The sequence below is a fragment of the Lissotriton helveticus genome, chromosome 4_1, assembly GCF_964261635.1.
Source record: "Lissotriton helveticus chromosome 4_1, aLisHel1.1, whole genome shotgun sequence".
Classification (NCBI taxonomy): domain Eukaryota; kingdom Metazoa; phylum Chordata; class Amphibia; order Caudata; family Salamandridae; genus Lissotriton; species Lissotriton helveticus.
This window is the reverse complement of record NC_136063.1, coordinates 1,087,297,248-1,087,321,141: the sequence shown is the minus strand read 5'-3', so window position 1 is coordinate 1,087,321,141 and position 23,894 is coordinate 1,087,297,248.

Sequence of the window (23,894 nt, the reverse complement as noted above, 5' to 3'; positions counted from 1 at the left end):
AGGGAGTGAAATGGGGGTTTCCTTTGGGGGGTGGAGGGCACAGGGGGTGGGGAGCAGATCATTGCATTTGAAGAGGAAGGGGTATGATAAGGTGATGGGGGAGAAGGTCAGGAGTTCATTAGGTAAACAAAATTGATAATGCAAAAAAATTTGTTTCATTACTTGTAATGTAAATGGCCTTCTGGGGGTAGAAAGATAGGTAGGGTGGTGGAATTCTTAAAAAAAAGTGAAGTACAAATTATTCTCTTACAAGAGACACATTTAGAAAAGCAGGAATGTAGAAATTGCTTCTCTAGGCTGAGCTGGGTTCAGGAGGTGATGTGTTCAGATCAAAGGGGGAGTACGAGAGGAGTGGTTATCATCATTAGAAACAACTCAGGAATCAGGGTGGTAAAATATAAAACAGATGATTCAGGGAGATGGATAGTAGCCACTATGTTGGTACAGGATAAGCCCCTGATATGCGCAGTGTATTATCGACCTAATGAGGGTAATCAAGGGCCCCTAGTGAAGCTTGAAGAGTGTCAATGGGAAACAGAAGCTCCTATAATCTTAGGGGGGACTTTAATTTGGTCTTAAACAAAGATTTAGATAGAACATCAAGGGTAAAATATGTTGTCCCCCCAAAAGCATTTGCCAAACTGAAAAACATAATAAAAGAATTTAATTTGGCAGATATCTGGCGCAGTAAGAATAGAGAGACAAGAGAATTTATGTATTACAGTAAATAATATAGACACCACTCTCGCATTGACTACTTTCTCGTAGACCAAGCTCTCTTCGCCGAAATAGAAACAGTATCGCATCCCCCCACAATTGTATCTGATCATGCGGCAGTGGTAATGTCTCTGAACATCTATCAAAGTGGGGGCAAAAGAGTTGGATGTTAGATAGAACAATTCTATTGGATGATGATGCTATGCGAGATCTGAAAGAGAAAACTCTGGAATATTTTCGGGTGAATATAGACTCTATAAGTGAGCACGTGGTTTGGGGCGCTTTTAATGCGTATTTTAGAGGAATCCTCAGGTCTATAATTGGGGGGAAAAGAAAGATGGTAAAACAGGATGAAGAGAGTGGAACCAGGGAGATTAAGATGAAGGAGAAAGTGTTGCAGATAGCCTCCCTAGAAGGTACACATAATATCCCTACTTTGGAAAAGGATTTAGAGGATTTACAGGCTAAATTCCAGGCCCAGTTGGAAAAAAAATTATTTGAGAAATGGAAAGTAAGCAAACTTCAATACTTTGCTTATGGTGAAAAATGTAGTTCTTTGTTGGCCTGGAAAAGTAAGATAGACAGAGCAAGAAACATAATAAAGAGTTTAAAAGGTAGGAAATCAGGGGAGGAGCTCTATGTGAATGCATATATACTGAGGGAAGCTAGAGGGTTTATGAGCAATTTGTATCAAGAAACTATATTTCCAGACCCAAAGAGTATTAATGATTGGTTAATGCAAGAAAACATTCTACAGTTAGGCGAAGATCAGAAAAGATCTCTTGGAAAGGAGATAACAGCGGAGGAGGTGAGGAAACAATGTAGAAAAATGGCTGGGGGGAAAGCTGCATGCCGTATGGTTTACCGATGGAGGTATACATACCCCTCCTAGACATAGTAGCATCTATATTTGCATCATTATGCAATAGACTATATATCTTGGGAGAAAACATCCCCAGCTCATGGTCAGAAGCCACGATTACTCTAATACTTAAACCCACAGATCACATCCATCTGACTCAAGGATCCACAGAAGGTTGATTCTTATAGACCAATATCTCTCTTAAACGTTGACTATAAGATCTACTCGGGTATTTTAGCAGCGCGTATGGCAAAGTTGATAAAAGAGGTAGTGCACTCTGATCAAAGGGGCTTTATTCCAGGTAGGCAATTAAATGAGCTTACGTTTCAGATGATAGGTGTTATTGATTTCGCTGAAATTCAAAAAATACCTTTGACAGTAGTAGCAGTAGATGCTGCTAAATCTTTTGATCAAGTTAATTGGGGTTATATGTAGGCAGCTCTTAAATGGTGCAATTTCCCAGAGAATCTGGGGAGGGCAGTGAAAAATTTATATCAGAGCCCCAGAGCCAAGGTATTGACTAATGGTGAACTATCAACTTGGTTCAGCATAACAAGAGGTACAAGGCAGGGATGCCCATCGTCTCCACTTTTGTTTGACCTATACATAGAGCCTCTAGCTATTTCTATTAGAGCAGACACCACGATTTCTCCCTTTTCGTTTAATGAGCTTAATGTAAAATTAGGACTCTACGCAGATGATTTGATTCTATATTCAACCAATCCAAAAGAGGCAATACCTAAGCTGATGAGGAAAGCTGAGGGTTTTGGTTTAATCTAAGGATATAAAGTTAACATAGATAAAACTGAGATTATGCAGTGGAATCAGGAAGCAGATATACAGGGTGTGAAATTAAGAATGCGATATTTGGGGGTAATTGTTACACAGAAACTGGAAGATATCCCAAGCGAAAACTGGAAGAAAGTAAGTCGGGAGGTATCCTCTACCCTGTTGAGATGGGCGAACCTTCCGTTAAACATCTATGGGAGAGTAAACCTTATAAAAATGGTTATACTTCCCAAAATTTTGTTTCTTTTTAATTCAATCCCTTTGTCTTTTAAAAAAGAGGCGATAGCCAAACTACAGGGGAAAATCAGTAGTTTTGTATGGGCATCCAAGGGTTCAAGGATAGGGTGGAAGAAATTGTGGAGAAAGCTGGGAGTAGGAGGGCTAGCACTGCCAGACCTGCTTCTTTACTGTTATGCTTTCCATTTCAAAAACGTTCGTATTTTAGCAAACAAGCCAGACAGGTCATCCTTGGGGGTATTGTTCACAGCAATGCTTGGAGAGGTGGGTCAAGGCGAACAACACTTTTTATTTAAATATGGTGACCCAAAGTTTTTTTAAAAGGTCAGATTAAAGATTCTGAGCACGGCATTAAGAACTTGGTTGTATGTTCGGAAACAAATGAAAATTCCTTACTATTCTATGAGGGCACCAATTTGGGAATCACCGGGGACCCCATTATGTATGAAGGATCAATTAAGTCAACCGTTGAAAGATGCGGGTATTCATTATTGGGCAGACTTAATGAAAGATGGGAATCTAGTCAGTTGGGAGATGCTTAGTAGTTTGACCAAGGGAAAGCTCACAAGGTTCAAATACTTTCAACTGGGCTCCTGGTGTGCATCACAGGACTGGACACAGGAGGAGGAAGATCCTAAGTCAGACCAGATTTCAAGAACAGAGCATTGGGAGAAGGAAATTTCCTTTATAGATGCAGAAGATACGACCGGGGCAGATGTAAGGACATGATGGAGCGAGGAGCTCAATGAGGAGGTGGTTGAAATTAGATGGGCAAAATCATCTGAAATGCTACGAGCAGTTGTGAAACCAGCCTCATTTAAGCGTTACCATCATTTTACTGCTCACAGAGTCTATTGGTCTCTGATGAAGTTAATAAAGGTTTTAGATAATAAATACTACTGCCCAAGATGTAAGATAAAAGGAGTAGACAACAGACATATGTGCCTGGAATGTCCAAAAATTATGAAATATTGGTCAGAGGTCAGCAATTTTCTGGGAGAGCTCGGAGGTAAACAAATGACGGTAAGCCCTTGTTTGGTGTTCTTTGGGCTCTCGCCTGAGGATGAGGGGGGGCAAGGTGCTGTCTCTAAACTCATCTTTTATGTGAGATTACTTGCAAGACGTGAGATTTGTAAGAAGTGGAAGTCTGAGGACCCGCCATCTTTGCTGAACTTTTAAAAAGCATTATTGTAACGAGTGAATCGGATACGGCCTGTGATACAGGGAGTAGAGTTAAGGTCTGGACTCCATTGATGGAATGGAAAGAAAAAACACGTGGGTCCAATGATTAAGCCAACGTGCCGGAGGCTCTGAAGTTCCCAGGGTTTATTCCCAAGGGTGGTACAGATAAACGGTAATTGGTATCAGGAACGGCATTCTCCACAACGTAGTACTCCTTCCTCTCTCAGATGGTCATCACAATCAGCATAGAGAGATAGGAAGAGTCTCAACATTAGAGCTGACAATATGAGGTTTTAAAAATATATATATATATGTTCTATATCCAGAACTTGACTACAAAAATATTTAGAGTATCAAATGAGAGGGGAGGAGCACCCTTTTGAATTAGACAGATATGCATATCAATAAGAAATCACAGGGGTATCAACAAGAGTTCTTGACTCAAGTCACAAAATAGGCGCGCTGCCCTTCTTAATTCACTGGTGTCAGTAGAACTCAGATCACATCCATCTGACTCAAGAACTCCATATCATCCAATTTTGATCTGAGTCTGGGGTCATTCCAACTCAGAAGGGCAGGATGTTAAGTTTAGTACATGTCAAAAAAATGTAAAGGTGTTTTATAGATTATTATAAGCATATTATGCACGTCATACTCTCCGTTGGCTTGGGTCAACAATATGATCATGTCTTACTAGCTCTGAAGTTCCTCCACTGTCAACTAACGAAAATGTGAGGGGCAGATGTAATGATGGAACACAGCCACAGCCTACTTCTGCAGGACCAGCCTACCTGGTCGCTCAGCAACGAACCAGGCTCCGAACTGTGCATGGTGCAGCTATCCAACATGATGTAATGAATCTTCCAAAATTGGACTCCCTCGCAGTGATTAATCTTTCTCTAGCGAGGACGATTACATCAATTCTGAGTAAGAGATTGTCAGTGGATTTTTCTGTTAGGCACTTGGCCCCAGTCACCCCCTGGTAAGGTAGACCCATGGTCTTGCCACAATTACCCATTAGTAGGCTGGAACTGCCACCTTTACATCAAAACAGATATGAAGTCTTGGTTTGTCTGGAAGACACTGATTGATTCACAGGTCGGGAGGGAGTTTCCGCCTCAGCTGTTGTAGCTCACAGGGATTAAACAAAATGTAGCCCTACCTCAGTCAACACAACATCCACTTTCTTGACCACAACAAGGGTAAATGACCACAGTGCTGTTTCTATACCCTGGGTGTGTGTATTCACACTCCTCCTTAGGCCAGGATGTCTCAATGAATCAGCAAAAATCAAATAAAACTACAGGCCAACATGTACTAGAAAAAGTGTGGAGGGTAGAGAGAGTACCTCACGGTCGTAACACCCGAGGGGGTTGCCGGTTTAGCAATATCCGGTATACCCACTTCTCATCATCGGTCACTCTCTCTACGTGAAGTGAGTAATGTGCACAAAAATATACTAGTACACACAGTGATAATAGTAACAAAATAACACACACAACACAGTGAGTGAATTTAAACAATACTGTGACAACATGTATACATACTAAGACCCCAAGACAACCAAAACCAACAGGTAAATAAAATCTGGAAAGGTCTTGCTGGCCGTCTTCTTTCTTTATTCTGATGCTGGAAGACCTTCCATTCAAAATGGTTAATTATATACCATATCCTTTTCTTTTTCAAGCCAACATGTTTTGTTGCTATAGATTCAGCAACTTCATCAGGGCGTAAAAGGGGGTTAACTATTCTCGAACTTCACAACAAAATTTGATTGAACAAGGACCTGTGTGAATAAAAACCAGAGCATTGCTGTAAACAGACCCGCTCTAACTCGCGCTTGAGCCGGGACCTGTAACAGTACATTCTTCCCCTAGCGAGTGCGCGTAAGGGGACCTGGTCTCTGGGGTATTTTCTGTGAAAGGAGGTCACCAACCAGTTCGCATGAACATCAGACGCTGGTTCCCAAGAATCCTCTTCCGAACTGTACCCTTTCCAGGCCACCAAATACCAGAGTCTGTGGCCTTGGATCGTAGAATCCAAGATGCCCTTCACCTCATATTCCAGAATGTCATTAACCAAGAGTGGTGGAGGATACCAGGTGAGGGGCGAGTATGGCAACAACAACTTCATAGCCACTGGACTGATACATTTCTTAATCTTATGAGTGCCGATGTACCGAGGACTAAGCACGCTGTGTTTCTTGAATCATATGTTGCGGGTCGACAGCCATACCTTATCTCCTTCTTGATACAACGGACCAGGTCTTCTGTGTTTGTCATCTGTGACCTTGTATTTGCTTTTAGCGACCTTCAGGTGGCGTTGCGTATTGACCAGAGTATCTCGGATATAAGCCACCTTTCTTGACACTTCAGGTAAATTGTTTTCTTGGGTTGGATGAATAAATGGAAGGAACCTTGGATGTTGTCCATAGGTACAATAGAACGCGGAAACGCTATGTGTGGCATTATTGTAGGCGATCTATGCCCGCCACAGGTATTCCACCCACTCTTCAGTGCATTTGTCCACATTGCAATGTAAATACTGCTTGAGAGTCTGGTTGAGGCGTTCTGTTTGCCCATCCGTTTGCGTATGGTAACTCGTGGATAGAGCCGTGGTTATATGAAGTGAAGGGCACCATACCTTCCAAAACTGTGCTGTGAATTGAGAACCCCTATCAGACACAATGATTCTAGGCCGTCCATGCAGACGAACCACATGTTTCATCAACAGCTGAGCAAATTGACCAGTGGTAGGGATAGTCTTGCAAGCCACAAACTGCCCCATCTCTGTCAAGTAGTCCACCACAACCATGACCGTGCATCCTTTATCCACTTGTAGCTCCACGATGAAATCCAAAGATATGTTTTCCCATGGTCTTGCGGGAGTTGGAAGATGTTGCAGCAGCCCTTGAGGGCGTTGATGGTTAGATTTCATCCTGGCATATGTTTTGCAACTCTGAATCCATTTCCCTACGTCTTCTCGAATAGATGGCCACCATACCTGTCTGTTGAGCAGAACTAAGGTCTTTTAAACTCCATGAAGTTCCACACTGGGTGATTCATGACACCAAAGGAATACTTGTTTGCTAAGTTTATCTGTAGGAATCAACAAAGGGCCTTGATTCATAGGAAACCCATTTTTTACTTGCCATTCCTTATGGTATGTTAACCATGTCCTCTATGTACTTGATTTCACTCCTTTTAGAACGTCCCTAAGGAACACATCCGGTTGTATCACACACAGTACTTTTGAGGGGTTAATGATGGAATGTTCCTGTTCAATATCCATTTCCTTGTAAGGTGATTGCCTATTGAGTGCATCAGCCTTTCTGTTCTATGATCCTGGCCTGTAGGTTATGAGAAAGTTATATTCGGAGAAGAATAACATCCATCAAAGCTGACGAGGTGAGATATGTTGAGCAGCAGTCATGAATTGTAAGTTTCTGTGGTCTGTATAAACAGTAACCACATGCTGCACACCCATCAGAAAGTGCCTCCATTCCATAAATGCATTTTTTATGGCCAACAGCTCTTTTTCTGAAATGTTATAATTCCTCTCCTTGACATGAATGCCACCGGATGCAGTTGTCCCGTGGAAGAGTGTCTCTGGGATAACACCGCCCCTATTGCCACATCAGAAGCATCTGCCTCCACGATATAAGTTTTTCTGGATCCGGATGTGCTAACACAGCAGCAGTGACAAATGCCATCTTTAGGGCTTGGAAGGCGTCGTCAGCCTCCTTGGTCCACTCAAATTTCCGTGTTTTTCTCAGTAGTTTGTGTTATGGGTGATACCAATGCAGAAAACTGATATATGAAGCGACAATAGAAATTTGCAAATCTGATGAAACATTGCTTATCTCTAACATTCAGCGGAACAGGCCATTCCTTGACTGCAGCAATCTTTCTTTTGGCCATAACCTGTCCATTAGGAGTAAGCATGACCCCAAGGAACTCCACCTTACTCACATGTAATTCACACTTAGTCAGTTTGCAGAACAGGTGGTGTCTTTGTAGGATTTGTAGTACATTCTTCACATGTTCTATGTGCGTGTTTTCGTCTTCTGAATAGATCAGGATGTCCTCAAGGTATACCACCACATAGTGGTCCAAAATCTCACATAATACATCATTCAAAAAATATTGGAATGCCGCCGGGGCATTGCATAAACCGAATGGCATCACCAAGTATTCGTATAGTCCGTAGCGGGTCTTGAATGCCATCTTCCATTCATCCCCATCCCTCATCCTTACGAGCTGGAAGGCGCCCTTGAGGTCTAATTTGGTGTAGATATTAGCTTTCTTTACTTGTTCTAGCAACACCGGGATCAAAGGTAAGGGGTATGTATTCATCACCGCAATAGCGTTCAAAGCCCTGAAGTCTATCAAGGCGCATAGCTCGCCATTAGCTTTAGGTATGAAGAAAAGTGGCAAAGCCGCCGTGATTTAGATGGACGGATGAACCCCAATGCCAAGTACTTATCCAAATACTGCCGCAGATGGAAATTCTTGGGTTCAGTCATGGCGTAGATCCTCCCACTTGGCACAACCACTCCAGGAACCAGGTCGATTTGACAATCATATTGTCTGTGAGGTGGCAGTTCTTCCGCCTGAACGTCGTAAATACTTCCTTATAGGCCTGATACATATTGGGCAGTTGGACGTCTTTTTCCGCTGCTGTTGTTATGGATAAACATGAGTCTAATGCCACAGCGGGTCTTGCTGTTTTGCCCTGACAATGTTCCATACAATAGGGTGAATTCATCAGCACGGTTCTGTTCTTCCAATCTATATCAGGAATGTTTTGGATCAGCCAGGGTAACCCCAGGATGATTCCATACAGGTGGGCTTGGATTATGTTGAAAGTTAATTCTTCTCAGTGAGAGGCCCCGTATTGGACTAGTATAACATCAGAATTGTATCATATGGGTCCTGTGTCCAATTTTCTTCCATCTACAGCGGAAATATCCTCTAGGCTGTCTTTGGGCACTAAAGGAATACTTCTACTTCTGGCTTCCTTCATATCCATAAAGATGCCTGTGGCCCCTGAATCTATCATGGCTGCAACTCTTATGCATTCAGTCTGTACTAAGAGAAGCAAGGTAATAAACAAATGTCCCTGTCCAGAGGAATTACAACTTTGTAAAGAAGGGAGATAAGACTTTACCCAAGAAACCCCTTCTCCTTTTCTTGAGTCACCTAGTTTTCCGAAGACGTACCCACAACTGCCGTCGCTGATCGGTTCCTGCACCGATTGTTTTTGGCTTAACAGGACACTCTTTCACATAATGTCCTTTCTTGCCACAATATAAACACAGGCCCTGCTTCCATCTAGTGTCTTTTTCGGCCTGTGTTAAAGCGGCACATACGGAGCCTATATCCATAGGCTCTGAGTTCGAAGCACCTTGTGCTTCGCTGTTTCTTTGTCTTTCAAAAGGGGGTGTGTTTCGTTCTTTCCTATTATGATCACCTTTCCTCTCACTTAATTTATGGTCCAGATGTAGCACAAGACTAATCAGATCTTTGCAGGTAACGGGTTGGGGATCTATTTGTGCGATTATATCTTTAAACTCCTCCCTCAATCCTTGATGAAATAGAGCAGATTGCTTAACCTCTGGCCAGTTAGTTTCTGCCACTGACCTCCTAAAGGTATTCAAATACGTTACCAGATCCTTATTACCCTGCCGCAACTCCAGTAACTCTCTATCTGCCTTATAAGACTCAGACCTTCTATCAAAGACCTTCAAAAACTCAACCTTAAACTCATCCCAATCATACAAAAGGGGATCATCACGATTGACCAACGGTACTGCTCAATGTGCTGCATCGCCTGCTAAATACGATATAAAAAAGTCTACTCTTGCTTGATTAGTAGGGAATGATTTCTGTTTGCAGAAGAAATGAAGCAGCACCTGTGTTAAAAACACTTAGACGTTGCCAGACTCTCCATGTAATCTCTCGGGTGTTGCTAACGGTATAGATACCGGTAATTCGACAACCACTGCATTCGTGGGAGCTGCCGCAGCACCCCCTGCTTTAAATGGGTTGCATTGCATGCCCTCTACTCTGGCCCTAAGATCTGCGGTTTACTGACGTGATGTGGCCAATTCCGTCTGTACATTGGCCAGAACCACCAGAACATCCTCAAGAGTGGCCATCCCTCACAAACTGACCAGGGGGACTCAATTCGTGGGTCGGAAATCCTGTCACAATGTACAGTCCTCAGGATCGGTTTGTTGCTCATAGGGGTCTACCTCTTGATATACCCAAGCCTGATTACCGTAATGGCACAGGTCAGTTGGAGGATCAAGTGAGGGAAGGAAAGGAAGGGAACAGCAGGGAGGGAGACCTGAAAATACAAAAGGATAATATAAGTAAACCCCTTACTATCACTAACCTGCCAAACCTTAACAGAACCACATTAGTTATATCTATGTTTATAACTGTAAAGTAAAATAATAGCACACGTAGAGCAAGACTCATCTGTCACCTAGATAGGTTGGTAGAGGGTTCTTTTCAGGGTTATTTTTTGTCTGTAAGGTGGGATACATGTGAGAAACGTAAACATTCATGAAATACTGCACAGCATATCAGAGTTGCACATCTAATCTCACTAGTTCAATATACAGTGACACATTTCTACCAAACTCCTACCCTTATTACACTCCACAATGCCTCACAGGGATAGGGCGTAGTCCTATACCACTCCAACGTACCCCTGTTGAAATCGAGTCATAAGAACACAAACAAAATCAATAACTCTTGTCCCATGAAAGGTAAGTTTCAAAAGTATAATCCAAATGAAATCTTGTCTATTGAAATCCAGGTTACTTCACCAGGACTTCCGATTGTTGCAACCATGTAAACCAATATTATTCAGTAGTTTGAATAATCCAGTCAATATAATATAACGAATCCACTTGATATAGCTAAAGTACATAGAACAAATAGCACTGTAGGCAGACTATGTAAGAATACGATAAATGTTTGTAGACCCAGAGAGTTCCAGTATCACGGTACCCAATATCCCATTGGATCCTTTGTTTGTGAGGAACCCAGGGAAGACAATAACAAAATATCCTAGAAGTCAGTCTGTTTCCACTACCTCCCTTCCTCCGCACGAGCACCGCTGGTGCTCACCAACGGAAGAGGGGAAAGAAGGTGACTCAAGAAACAAGGGAACAGCCGGTGCATAGCACCCTTACCGGACCTTCAGGACTGCAGACACCCGAACACCAACAAAAACGCCGAAGAGAATTTCCGGCACGTTGCGTTGACTGACTTCCACTTTTTTATGGAGTCTCAGCAACGCGTTGTACTGCCGGGGATTCTGGGAAATGTAGTTAGAAGGTTTCTGAGGCTCTGTGCAGCGGCAAACAGACCCGCTCTAACTCACGCTCGAGCCGGGACCTGTAACAGAAACAGACATGCTACCGGCCTTTGACCTAAGCTGGGCTAAGAAGCTCAGGATTTATGTAGAGAACCTTTATAATAAAGACGTTTCACTAAGGGGTAATTTGCTTTTTCAGGGTCTGTTTTCATGGATTGACTTTTTTGGGGGGATAGGGAATCACAGGTCGGTAGATCTTATAACTTACTTTTGGAAAGTGGTTTTAATGCCAAATTGGGTGTACTGCCACTTTGTTTACCCATAACATTTGATCCCTCCCCTCCACATGGAAGCAGATTTTGACATTATGTACTCCGGGGGACATTTATTGTATCCCTATCTGGTGGCCCATGACCTAGAGAATGTAGTTTCCTCCAGGGTCACTACAAACATACCTTCATTTACCAAGAGGGAATCTGGGAATCAATTATGGAGCATATTAGCAAGAACCTCTATAAAATTATTGCCGTTTTAGCAGCAGGAAACTACCGCTAAAACGAGATAATGAACTTGCAAATATGCGTTACAGAATTCCAATAGAAGCCCAGGTTAGATGTGCAGGACATCTAACCTGGGTTTCTGCATAACTGTTATAACTGCAACATCTGCAATAAAATCATTGATAATAACAGTGTGCAGGGCAAGGCCACAATTTATAGTTACTTTTAGGCTCAAGCATTAGTTATTTGAGGTAACCATAAATGGTGAATTTCAGTGGCTTTGGCAGTTTAAAACAATATGTTTAACTGACACGTCTACTCAACTATAACACCACTTTAAGCTTTGTGCTTTTTTGTGAATGTCAATTTAAACATAACACTGAAAGTTACCAGTTATAGTCAACTGAAGTCAGTATAATTCATGTAAATACATAGTATTGTCATCAGTGCATGCATGTGTGAGTGTATTTAGGAATGTCAGACAACATTCATCAATCATGCATGCATTGATACCACCCTCCTCTTTGCCCTATCTCTGTGTTTAATTATCTTTTGTTTTCCTTATTCTATTCAAACACCAAATGAAAACCCAAAATAGAAGGTCATGTGGCCTTTGAGTGAATGCAACTTGTCACATGCAGTCAATCGGATTAACCAAATGCCTTGCTGCCTCTTGGTAGGGCATTTCAGACTATGTTAATGGCCACCCTCATCCATTTACTCTAGCCCTGCATGCTTTGTGCATTTATTCAATGTGATTGGTAAACAATTGACTAGCCAGATTTCTCGCCAGAGTTCTCCTCCAGCAGAGACTCCCCAAACAACAAACTGACCACTTCCTCCACAAATCAGTGGATTTCCTGTTGCATCTCAATTTTAAGTTAGGCTTTTATGTATCTGATTAGAAATAGATGCAAATAGCCCCCCCAGCACACATAACATTTTATATTTGCACCACATGTAGGCCAATAGATAAATAAGTGAGGGCAAAAGGTGCACAAACAAATTTTAGCCCTTTTGAACATACAACTACAGCATGTAGACATGCTTTAGCATGCGTACTTAACAATAGTCAACTGCTTATGTGAGTTATTATCAAAACGGCCATTAAAATATTTTGCTCCCCTTTTAAGTTAAACTCATGGTTCTAAATGCCTTATTCTCCTTTTTGATTTCTTACAATGATGGATTAATATTTCATAAGAGCACATAGCTTGGAGATTGGTGAAAAAAGAGCACTCCTTTCGATCATACACATTTACCCTGGTAATTTTAGTCTCCTGCCTTAGCTACTGCAAAGATGAACATGTTAGCCAACAACATTACCTTATAAGCCGTTCAGAACTATGCAGCATAAATATTTTGGATGCTAAATGAACAGATAATATAACTCAAGGTTCCCATTTGGTTCACTCCTAAAATAAAAAAAGAGAATATAATTCTTGTCATTATGCCTAGTACTTAATGTCATAGATGGCAAAGCTTCAAAGTACCTATGTAAAATTTTGCTTAGTGGGATTAGTTGTTATGTCTAGCGTCACACAAAGAAAACTGTTGTTTTTTTTAATTTTTAATTTTGAGTTTGTCTGCTTCGGCAGCTTTATGGTATAGCACTTATCAAATTTGTTATTTAAGGTTGGTATATTGACATGGATTTTTCTCTTACATCCGTAGTCCACTGAAGACACCTTTGAAAGTACTGGACGTTGCTTACTGTTCGTTGAATCATGCTGACTTGGCATACCTAGTCAACAGTCTCCATTCAGAGCATCTTCAAGTACTGGATCTCAGTGGGCACAATGTTGCAGATTTTTACCCATCAACATTTTTCAAGCTTCTAAGCCATGCATCCCGCACCCTGAAGACCCTGATCCTCGAGGAATGCAATATTGATGAAGCACATGTGTTCATGATGATTTTGGGGCTGACGTCATGCAGGAAGTTGAAAGACTTAAAGTTCATTGGGAATCCTCTGTCATCCAGAGCTTTAAAATGTCTTTTTAAAGCATTTGTTGACTTCCCAATGCTAAAATATATTGAATTCCCAGTACCCAGAGATTGTTATCCTGACGAAGTTACATACCCACGTGATGAAACTAGTCTCACTAAATTTAATCATCAAAGATATGAAGAGGTAAAAGAGGCCCTAAATGTAATCTTATTTAATGCCAACCGCAATGACATACTGACCCCAACACCACTTTTTGGAAGCTACGATCCTGACATTCATGAGACAAGTAATGAGCTTGGGGTTCTTTTGCTGAAATCATTTAAAGATGTTCTTGATAGCTTCTCGAAGAATCTTAAAAATGAATGAAAGAAGTACCACAAAGGACACTAAGGAATTATATTGTAGTTTGAAAATGCTATGATGTCTGAATTATTTCAATACAGTTGTCTGATGCCCGATGGAGCTACCTGTTTTAGCTATAGGGGAGATGGGCCGTGGATTCCCTCCTTGGTCGTCACCTACCCAGTCGGTCTTTAGACAGACTTCCTTTCGTCTCTACTGTTGTCTCTTCCCTTATCCTCACTTTCTCACCTCCCCTACCCCCAACTACTTTTCTCTCTCCTTTCTCTCCTCTCCTAATGTATTGCTGATTGTTTGATGTAATGTGTAACTGTTGATCTTTTTCTGTTATATTGTTGAACCACAATATTGCACTTCCTTTGGTCTCTCCTGTCCTCTCCTCCCGCATCCTCCCTCTATTTATGTCTCTCCTTCTCTCCTCTCTCAATGTATTGAGACTGAACGGTAACTAGTCATAATATCGACTCCAAAATATCGAAAGGACAAAATATCGAGTCAAAAATATCGAGTATAGGAAAATATCGAAAAAAAGAATATCGAAGTAGAAAATATCGTATTATTTAATGTGAAAAAAATATCGAGTACGAAAATATCAAGTCAAAAATATCGAGTAGTATTACTATCGATATGTAGTAATAGTAAAAAATATCGAAAAAGTATAGATAAAATGTTAATAGAATATTATTAATAAATATAAAAAATAATATATATTTATATAAATATAGAAATGTATGTTAATGTTTAGGAGCGGGATGTTGGGTTAATAGGGGATAAGGGCGGGGAGTAATTTAAAAATATGTAATTAAAAGTGTAAAAATCTATAAAATATTTGTATATTTAAAAAAAAAATAAAAAAATTTTTTTTTCAGAAAAAATGTTTTTTTTATTTAATAATATAAAAATCTACTCAAAAATTGTAAATAAATAAAAAAAAATATATATATATGTTAGAAAATTAGATATATATTTATATAAATATAGAAATTAATGTTAATGTTTAGGAGCGGGATGTTGGGTTAATAGGGGATAAGGGTGGGGAGTAATTTAAAAATATGTAATAAAAAGTGTAAAAATCTATAAATGTAGTATAAAATTAAAAAAATACAAATGTTTATAAATATTAATATTTTATATAAAATATTAAAAAAATATTTACATTTTATATAAAATTCTTCAAAAAAATAGGAAAAAAATATATAAATATGGGATAATATATGTAAAATACCTAATTAAAAATAAATAAAAATATATATTTTTAAAAATAATAATAATTTTTTATTTTAATATTTATAAATTAATATTAACAATGTAATCAAAAAATTTCATTTTTTTATAATTATACATAATTATTATTAATTTGATCAAATATTTATAAAATAAAATAATATTTATAAATAATTATTAATAATTTTATCAAATATTAATACATAAAAATGTTTGCTAATAAATGAAGAAGAAAAAAGATATAAGAATTACTATCATAAAATATGTAATAAATAGTTAAATCTATTTAATTTTAGAACAATATACAGATACATTAAAAAACAGATTATAAAAAAATAAAAAGGATAAAAATACAAATACAAAATATCAGAAAATAACATAAATATTATTTTATAACACAAATAAAATAGTTAAATATGTGAAAAATAATTACAAAAATAGGTCATACAAGATACAAATTTGCACAAAAATTTAAAACATTTAGAATAAAAATATTAATTAAAATTAATATTTTTAAAATAAAATATTACCAAAAATAAAAGTTTTTATATAAAAAATACTAAATGATCAAATATATTATATATAGTGTAAATCACAAATTATATGTGGGAACATTTATTTAGAATCAGTGTCCAACACCTACCTTGATATATGCCTGACTGGAGTTGGAAAAGTAAATTATAATGGGAAACAACCTTTACAACGCAACTTTTACAACGCACTACCATTACAACGAAACTTTTACAACGCAAAAACCATTACAACGCATGTATTTACAACGCATGTTTTTACAACGTAGGTACCTTTACAACGCATACCATTACAACGTAAGTATTGGTAAGTATATAATTATATTTAAAATGTAATATGTTTGGGTTTTTGTAAGGGGTATTTTTAGGGTTCAGGGTCTGTTTTGGGTTTTTGGGTAAAGGGGTATTTTTAGGGTTCAGGGTCAGTTTTCAGTTTTTGGGTAAAGGGGTATTTTTAGGGTTCAGGGTCAGTTTTCAGTTTTTGGGTAAAGGGGTATTTTTAGGGTTCAGGGTCAGTTTTTAGTTTTTGGGTAAAGGGGTATTTTTAGGGTTCAGGGTCAGTTTTTAGTTTTTGGGTAAAGGGGTATTTTTAGGGTTCAGGGTCAGTTTTTAGTTTTTGGGTAAAGGGGCATTTTTAGGGTTCAGGGTCAGTTTTTAGTTTTTGGGTAAAGGGGTATTTTAAGGGTACAGGGTCAGTTTTGGGTTTTTGGGTAAAGGGGTATTTTTAGGGTTCCGGCCAGGTCAGTTTTGGGTTTTTGGGGTACAGGGGTACAGGGTAAAAATAAAATAAATTTAAATATAAATTAAATAAATTAAATGAAATGAAATTAAATTAAATTATATTAAATTAAATTATATTAATTTCAATTAATTTACATTAAAAAAATTAATATATACTTTACAATACTTACGTTGTAATGGTATGCGTTGTAAAGGTAACTGCGTTGTAACAGCATGCGTTGTAAATACATGCGTTGTAATGGTTTTTGCTTTGTAAAATTTTTGATGTAAAGGTATGTGTTGTAAAAGTATGCGTTGTAACGTCATACATCCATTATAATTGGTCAGTGTCCAGCACCTTCCCTGATATTTGTCTGACTGGAGTTGGAATAGTAACTTATAATTGGTCAGTGTTCAGCACCTTCCCTGATATTTGTCTGACTGGACTAGGAATAGTAAAATATAATTGGTCAGTGTTCAGCACCCTCACAGAAAAATTTACATGACTGTGTTATAATCTTAGGAAAATAAGTACACATGGATGTTTTTAAAAGTTTTATTGTCAATTTGTATTTATAACATGTACAGTACAATAGTCTAAACAATTAATATTCAATATAAGTAGTTAGGAAAATAGGATGTGTTCATTTACATTTATTGTAATTTATAAATGTACATTTTCTAAACATATCTTTTGTACTGTATTTATACAAAACATAATAATTTGTAACATATTTATATTTGGGTGACAAATTGAAATATTTAGAACAAATTATAATCAATTTTTTTAACAGACTGTTAAATATTTATTTAATAATATTAATATATTATATATTAATATTATTAAATAAACATGTTTGATATATAGATTATTATAAACTCATAAGAAAGTAAATATATGTTTTAAAGATATTATACAAAAAACATTGTAAAATACTTTGATAGATATTACATACAATGTTCTTAATAAACAATAAAAAACATAATAATTCTTGTTATATATATACAAATATTTAGGAGAAAAACATTATTCCTAATACTATATGAAATAGTAAAACAATGACTTAGTTGGATATAATGTTTTAAAATAAATGTTTTAAATGTACATACATTGTTGGGATAATTAATAATAATAATTAATATATTATATTAATTATTAAAATTAATTTACAATTTTAAAATAATTATAACATTTGTTACAATAAAAAAATATACATTCTGAAAATAGTAAATCAATTTTAGAGTTGTTATAGTATTTATTTCCTAGTGATGTATTTAAATTATATTAATAATATAAATAAATAATAAAAAATATTTATTTATACTATTAATTTACAAATAAAATACATTTCTACATTTACTTAAATAAAGGAAAAATTATTTATAATAAATATCATTTAACATTAAATATTTAAAAGATATGTATTATAAAGTTTATATATTTAAAGTAATATTAATGTTAAATAATATTCTATAAATATTATTTAATATTAATTAAGAACGGATATGTAAGCTAAATAAATGGTAATTAGTGTTACATGTTTTTATTAGAAATTATAAGTTTGTGTATGTATTTTATTTCTTATTAGAACATTGTATTTATTATGTTTACCTTTCTAATATAGTTTAAGGGGACTACTTTTTGACCGCGTAAGGTTATTTTGCTTCATTCAGGACGGGAGAAGATCGCGGTTGAAAGCTGCTTCGCGTTGAGAAAGGTAAGGGGAATTTTAACTAATATTTCGTAGAGAGTAGTAGTGTTTGAGACTATATTCGACGTTTTTAGAGTTATTGTATGTATGTAGTCGTCGTTTTGGTATGTTTTAGGTGAAACTTCGTATTTACCGAGGCGTCGTGTATGTTAGAGGCCTAGTATTTTTTGATGCTTAGGATATGTGTTTGAACATGTTTTACATACATTTTAATGTGTATTTTGGAATCTTTGGGTGTTTGTGTGGGTGGGTTACTTAATGTATGGTTTTTTACAGGTACCGGAACTTCGCAGTATTATTTCATGGAAGGATGCGTTTTTTTTTGGGAGATAAGCTTGTATTACAAATAAATGTAATATTTTAACATCTATCTCCTTTTTTCGTAATTTCCTGGAGCGATTTTTTATCTTTTTCACGATTTTTCAGGTTTTTATGGTTGTTCATTTGGAATGGATTACGATAACATAGTGCCTATTTTTTTTAACTAAGTGTGTGTATGTTCATTTTTTAAATGAATTTAACACACTTTGTTTACTCCGCGTTTACTGGAGCGATTTTTGTAATCTTTTACTAATTTTCGGGATATTTGTAGGGTGTCGCATTGCATTGGGAGAAGAATATGCGTAATTTATTTTTTACAAGCTATGTGTATATCACTTTAAATAATAAAGTGTCCACACTTGTATTATCGGGATTTCCTGAAGCGTTTTTAAGATAAATTATATTATTTTCAGGTTTTTGAGGGTTTCCGAAATAGGATTTGTACTGGATTGTAAGGTATTGTATGGATTATACGTGACTGGATGACCTCTCCTTCTGCTACATAAATTGTAAGTTTTTCACATTTATTTTATTTGGGTGGGAAATGTCGATTTAAATGTCATTGCAATGTTTAATATTATAAATATTGCATATTTGTTAAGTAAATGTTTTTTAAAATTTAACAAATATATTAAACAAATATGTATTATTTATGATTAAATAGAAAATGTTATGGATTTCACAATTTCTGTAATTATCAGAAGTTTTTGTTAGTTTTGGTATGATACTTTATAGTAGGCTTTTAGCTATCAGTGATAGGTATTCTAAACCTCTGGTTGAAGGATATAGGGTCACTTGGCTTTGCAGGAGTCTGAACATTTGTTTTGTTTGTTTTGTTAGTTTAGGGCCAATTTGTGTAACAGATTGTTCTATCCTTAGTTCTTGGTAGCTTTGTTCTTTTTTTAAAGATTGTATTAGATTTAGGAAGGTGGGTTTTGCTCTGTTAGTGGTAGCTTGGAATGCATTGTGCCATCCTTCCACACTGTTATTCGTTTTTGCCTCTTGGTTTAATGTACGTAGATATACATTCCACCAAGGTATGTGGAATTTAGGTTGGCGTCGGTGCCCAGATCTATGTAACCTTCCCACCCAAGTATCCTCAAAATAGTCCAGTAGTGGGGCCAGTTTGTCTTCATACTTTTTGTAGTATGTGCTGTCAATTAGTAAGTTATAGTGTTCTGCTACATCAGTAATTGGAACATAGGCTAGTGCTATTAATTTTTTAACTTGATATGCAAAGTTGCTATCAGTTGAGTATTGAATGCTTAAAGTCGATTTTTGGAGATGTCTCCATATACTTTGGTTGAAGTGATAGTAGCAACCTTGGATAGCTGTGTGGGGAAATGTTTTCAAAATGCTATTGATCATAGCAATTTCGAAATCAATAATTATTTTTGGGGGAAAATAATTATTGATTTCATTTTTGATAACATTTAATATTTCTATATATGTATTTTGTTGTTTGTTAGGTAACAAACAGTAAATAAAAGGGATATTGTAGTGATGATATAATCCATGAATGGTATATAGTTGATAAAATGGTTTGGGACATGGTTTAAAAGTCCCATTCATCATCCATTGGTCGCATTGTTGTATTTTTCTTAAATTTGTTGCAGTTGCAAACATGATAATTCTGTTGGTGGGGCTTTCATTGTCAAAAAGTAAAAATTTCTCATTACTGTGTGTTACGCTCATTTCTGGGGAAATTATTATTTCTTCAAAAGTTGTAGGGTTAGGTTGAGTAGTGGTAGTTAATCTTTTAGTGCGTGCTATTGTGCGTTTAAGAGAGTCAATTGAGGGTAGCTGCCCTGAAGCATGGGCAGGAATTTTTAACAGTTCTTCTTTTAGGATTTGTGTGGTAGGTTTGTCACTCCCTGTGCTAGCTGTTTTTATAGTTTCTAAAGCATCCCTTATCTCTATCTCTGTGACATTGGGGGGGGGGTGATTATGTTCGCTGGTAGATAATACATTTGTATCTTCAGTAGTAGCCCTACCATAGCATTTGTTTGAATAGTATTTGGTACATTTCCAGAATACTTTTCTTCCTGTTTGTCTTTCTTGATTATAAACATACCCCATATAACATAACAACAATTTATTTTTCTGTGACATTAAAAAATCTGCACCTTCAGTCATTTTGTATTAGTTTGTCTAGGAAAGATTAGAAAGAAACATGTTTAAATGTACAATCATTTAGTTATAGTTTGACACATTTATATTTCACTGTTATACTTACAGTTGGTATAGCTTGTTTTGTGAAATGCAGAAACTGTGTTTTCAATTTATTTCTTTTCTGTTCTTCTTGTTTTCCTGTTAGTATGAAAATTTATAAAATATAAGTGAATTTCTAAAAAAATAATGATTATTTTCTAGGAGAAAGCTGTATTATATTAAGCTTTTTAATCTTTTTTGTGAAATTATTCGATATACTTACTTGTTTAAATTGTTGAGTGTTTGCCTTTGGTGGAGTAGATGCAGGTTGTATTGTGAATATCTGTAGAGAAGGTAGAATAAACAAGAAATGCTTATGAGTAAATAGATTTATAATTTTAGGGACTTTGAGGAAGTAAATACATATACTTACTTGTTTAAATTGTGTAGTGATTGCTGTAGATAGAGTAGATGTAGGATGTATTCTGAATATCTGTAGAGAAGATAGAATAAATATTAAATGGTGTTTTGAAAATAGCTTTAGCAATTTAGGGTCTTTTATGAAATGTAAAATATACTTACTTTTTTTAATTATGTAGTCTTTGCCTTTGGTATAGTAGATGTAGGATGTCTTTAGAATATCTGTAAGGAAGATAGAATAAACAAGAAATGCTGTTTAGAAAATAGCTTTAGTATTTTAGGCCCTTTTAGGAAATGTACACATATACTTACTTGTTTAACTTGTGTCATTTTTAAATTTAGTCGAGTAGAAATAGGATGTTTTCTGAATATCTGTAAAGAAGATAGAGTAAATAATAAATGGCTATTCCAAAATAGTTTTTAATAACAGCAGTTGGTGTATTAGAGAACATTTATATATACTTACAATCAGTAATTAGTGGTAAAGAAATAGCAGCACGTTTTTTGATGTGTTTAGGAGATGTCTATATAAGAAATGCAGAATGAGAGAAATAAATGTTATTAAAACAGTTAGGAGATATAGTTACATTTTTAGACTACTACTTCTGTATTCCCACAAAAAAGTTTAACTTACTTGATTAATTTGGTAGCAATCTTCTTTTGTAATGTAGATTCATCAGGAACAATTTTGCCAAAGTGTTGCCTTCTTCTTTCGATAGAGTTAGCAGCAGCAAATGGTAGTAGGCATGTACTTCTTATATAGTGTTTATGCTTTGTGTTCTCTCATTTAATTGGATGATTTAAGAAAGGGAGCATTTTATTGGCTAGTTAGAATTTTTTTACAATTAATTGGTTTGTTTGTTGATGTGGGAATGGTGATTTGTGAAGAGTTATGCATTAAAGCTGGTTAGTTATTTATTTTATATTAAATATATATAATATTAATGTGATAATATATGTATAATCTTTTCGAAATATGTATATATTAATTGCAATGTTTTAATGATATGTTGGAAAAATGTTAACACATTGGTTTAAAAAATATTTATCTAACATGTTTTATGTAATTATGATTGTGTAATGTATTTTATACGACCATTTATATTGTATTTTACATATTTTATGTTTATAATCCTAAGTCGATATTCATAAAATGACGATATTTTTGTTGTCTATATATTTGCTGTCGATATTATTGTAGTGTTAGGTTTATTTAGCTTAAAAATGATATATTTGTAGTCGATATATTTGTTGTCTATATTACTGAAGTCGATATTTTATAGACTCGATATTTTTTACTCAATATTTTTGTCATTTGTTAAATAAGTATATAAACTCGATATTTTGTCAACGATATTTTGGCAACTCGATATATTTTCCGTCGATAATATTTCAGTGATTCAGACTGAACTATTTTGTCTGAAGCCTGATGGAGCTACCTGGTTTAGCTATAGGGGAGATGGGCTGTGGATTTCCTCCTTGGTCGTCACCTACCCAGTCGGTCTTTAGACAGATTTCCTTTCATCTCTCCTTGTTTGTCTCGTCCCTTATCCTCCCTTTTTCACCTCCCCTGCCCCCTCCACTACTTTTTCTCTCTCCTTTCTCTCCTCTCCTAATTGTATTGCCTATTTTGTGATGTATTGTGTAATTGTTGAACTTTTTCTGTTACATTGTTGAGTCTCATGTAAAGCGCTCTGATACCTTTGGGTCTAGCCAGCGCTATATAAAACTCTTTAAATAAAATAAATAAATAACATTTTGAGGATATTGTCAGTATTTATTTTGTTTTAGATTGATCAATAGATATAGACAGATGGATGGATGGATAGATAGATAGATAGATAGATAGATAGATAGATAGATAGATAGATAGATAGATAGATAGATAGATAGATAGATAGACTTTGCATATATACCTACTTACTATTTCTAACTGAATCCTCTATATTATTTTCTTGTAGTTCTCAGCCTATGTAATAATGCACCATTAATATCAGAATACATGTAAATATTGGAAATGATAGTCTACTTGGACTATCGGTACAGTGAAACTAGAATTTCATAAATAAAGTTTTAGAAAATGCGACACTTCAATTAAAAAACAAGCTCGGCATTAGGAATATGTCTATTTAACGAAATATTTTAGCATTTGAAGGGACATTATGAACTAACCCATTTAGTGCCAGAAAGTGTACACACTTTAACGCCATTTTGCAAACTGCTGCTATTAGGACATTTCATTGTTTTTACCTTGCTACATTCATGCAAACAGTATGATACTTAAAATTATTATTTTGTGGCAAAAATGGTTATTAAGGCATTGAAGCACACTCAACTTTTCACACCCATATGAAAGAAGTATGGCCATTATTGGTTCACATTAATGATATAAGGGAAAATGTGAAACCATAAATCCTGTAATCATAATCAATTAAATTCTGTTCTGTAGTTGTGGAATCTAGAAACTGTAGAATAGACGCTCATTCTAAATGATGAAAGAGTAAGCAAAAACCAGCAATGAGTTAGCTCGTAGAGTGGGAGAAGGTTAAGAGGCGAGAAGTGAGTCAAGGCTAAAAGTGTACAACAAGTACATTTTTAAGGTGTACAACAAGTACATTTTTAAAGTGTTTCTGAAGGACAGCAGAGTGGGATGAGTCTAAAATTCGGCAGGTCAAGAGTTCCTGCAGGCAGTTGGTGCACGATTAAATGACTGCTTTGGGACAAATGAGGTTTTGAAATTTATATATTTGAAATAAGTTTATTCTGTACCAATAAAACAATATATACATTTATCACTTCTGTGCGGTCCAGCAAATGTATTGGGATGTGTGTGTGTTGAACGGGAGTGCACCACTCTTGCCCTGAATAGCCAACCAAGAAAATGTA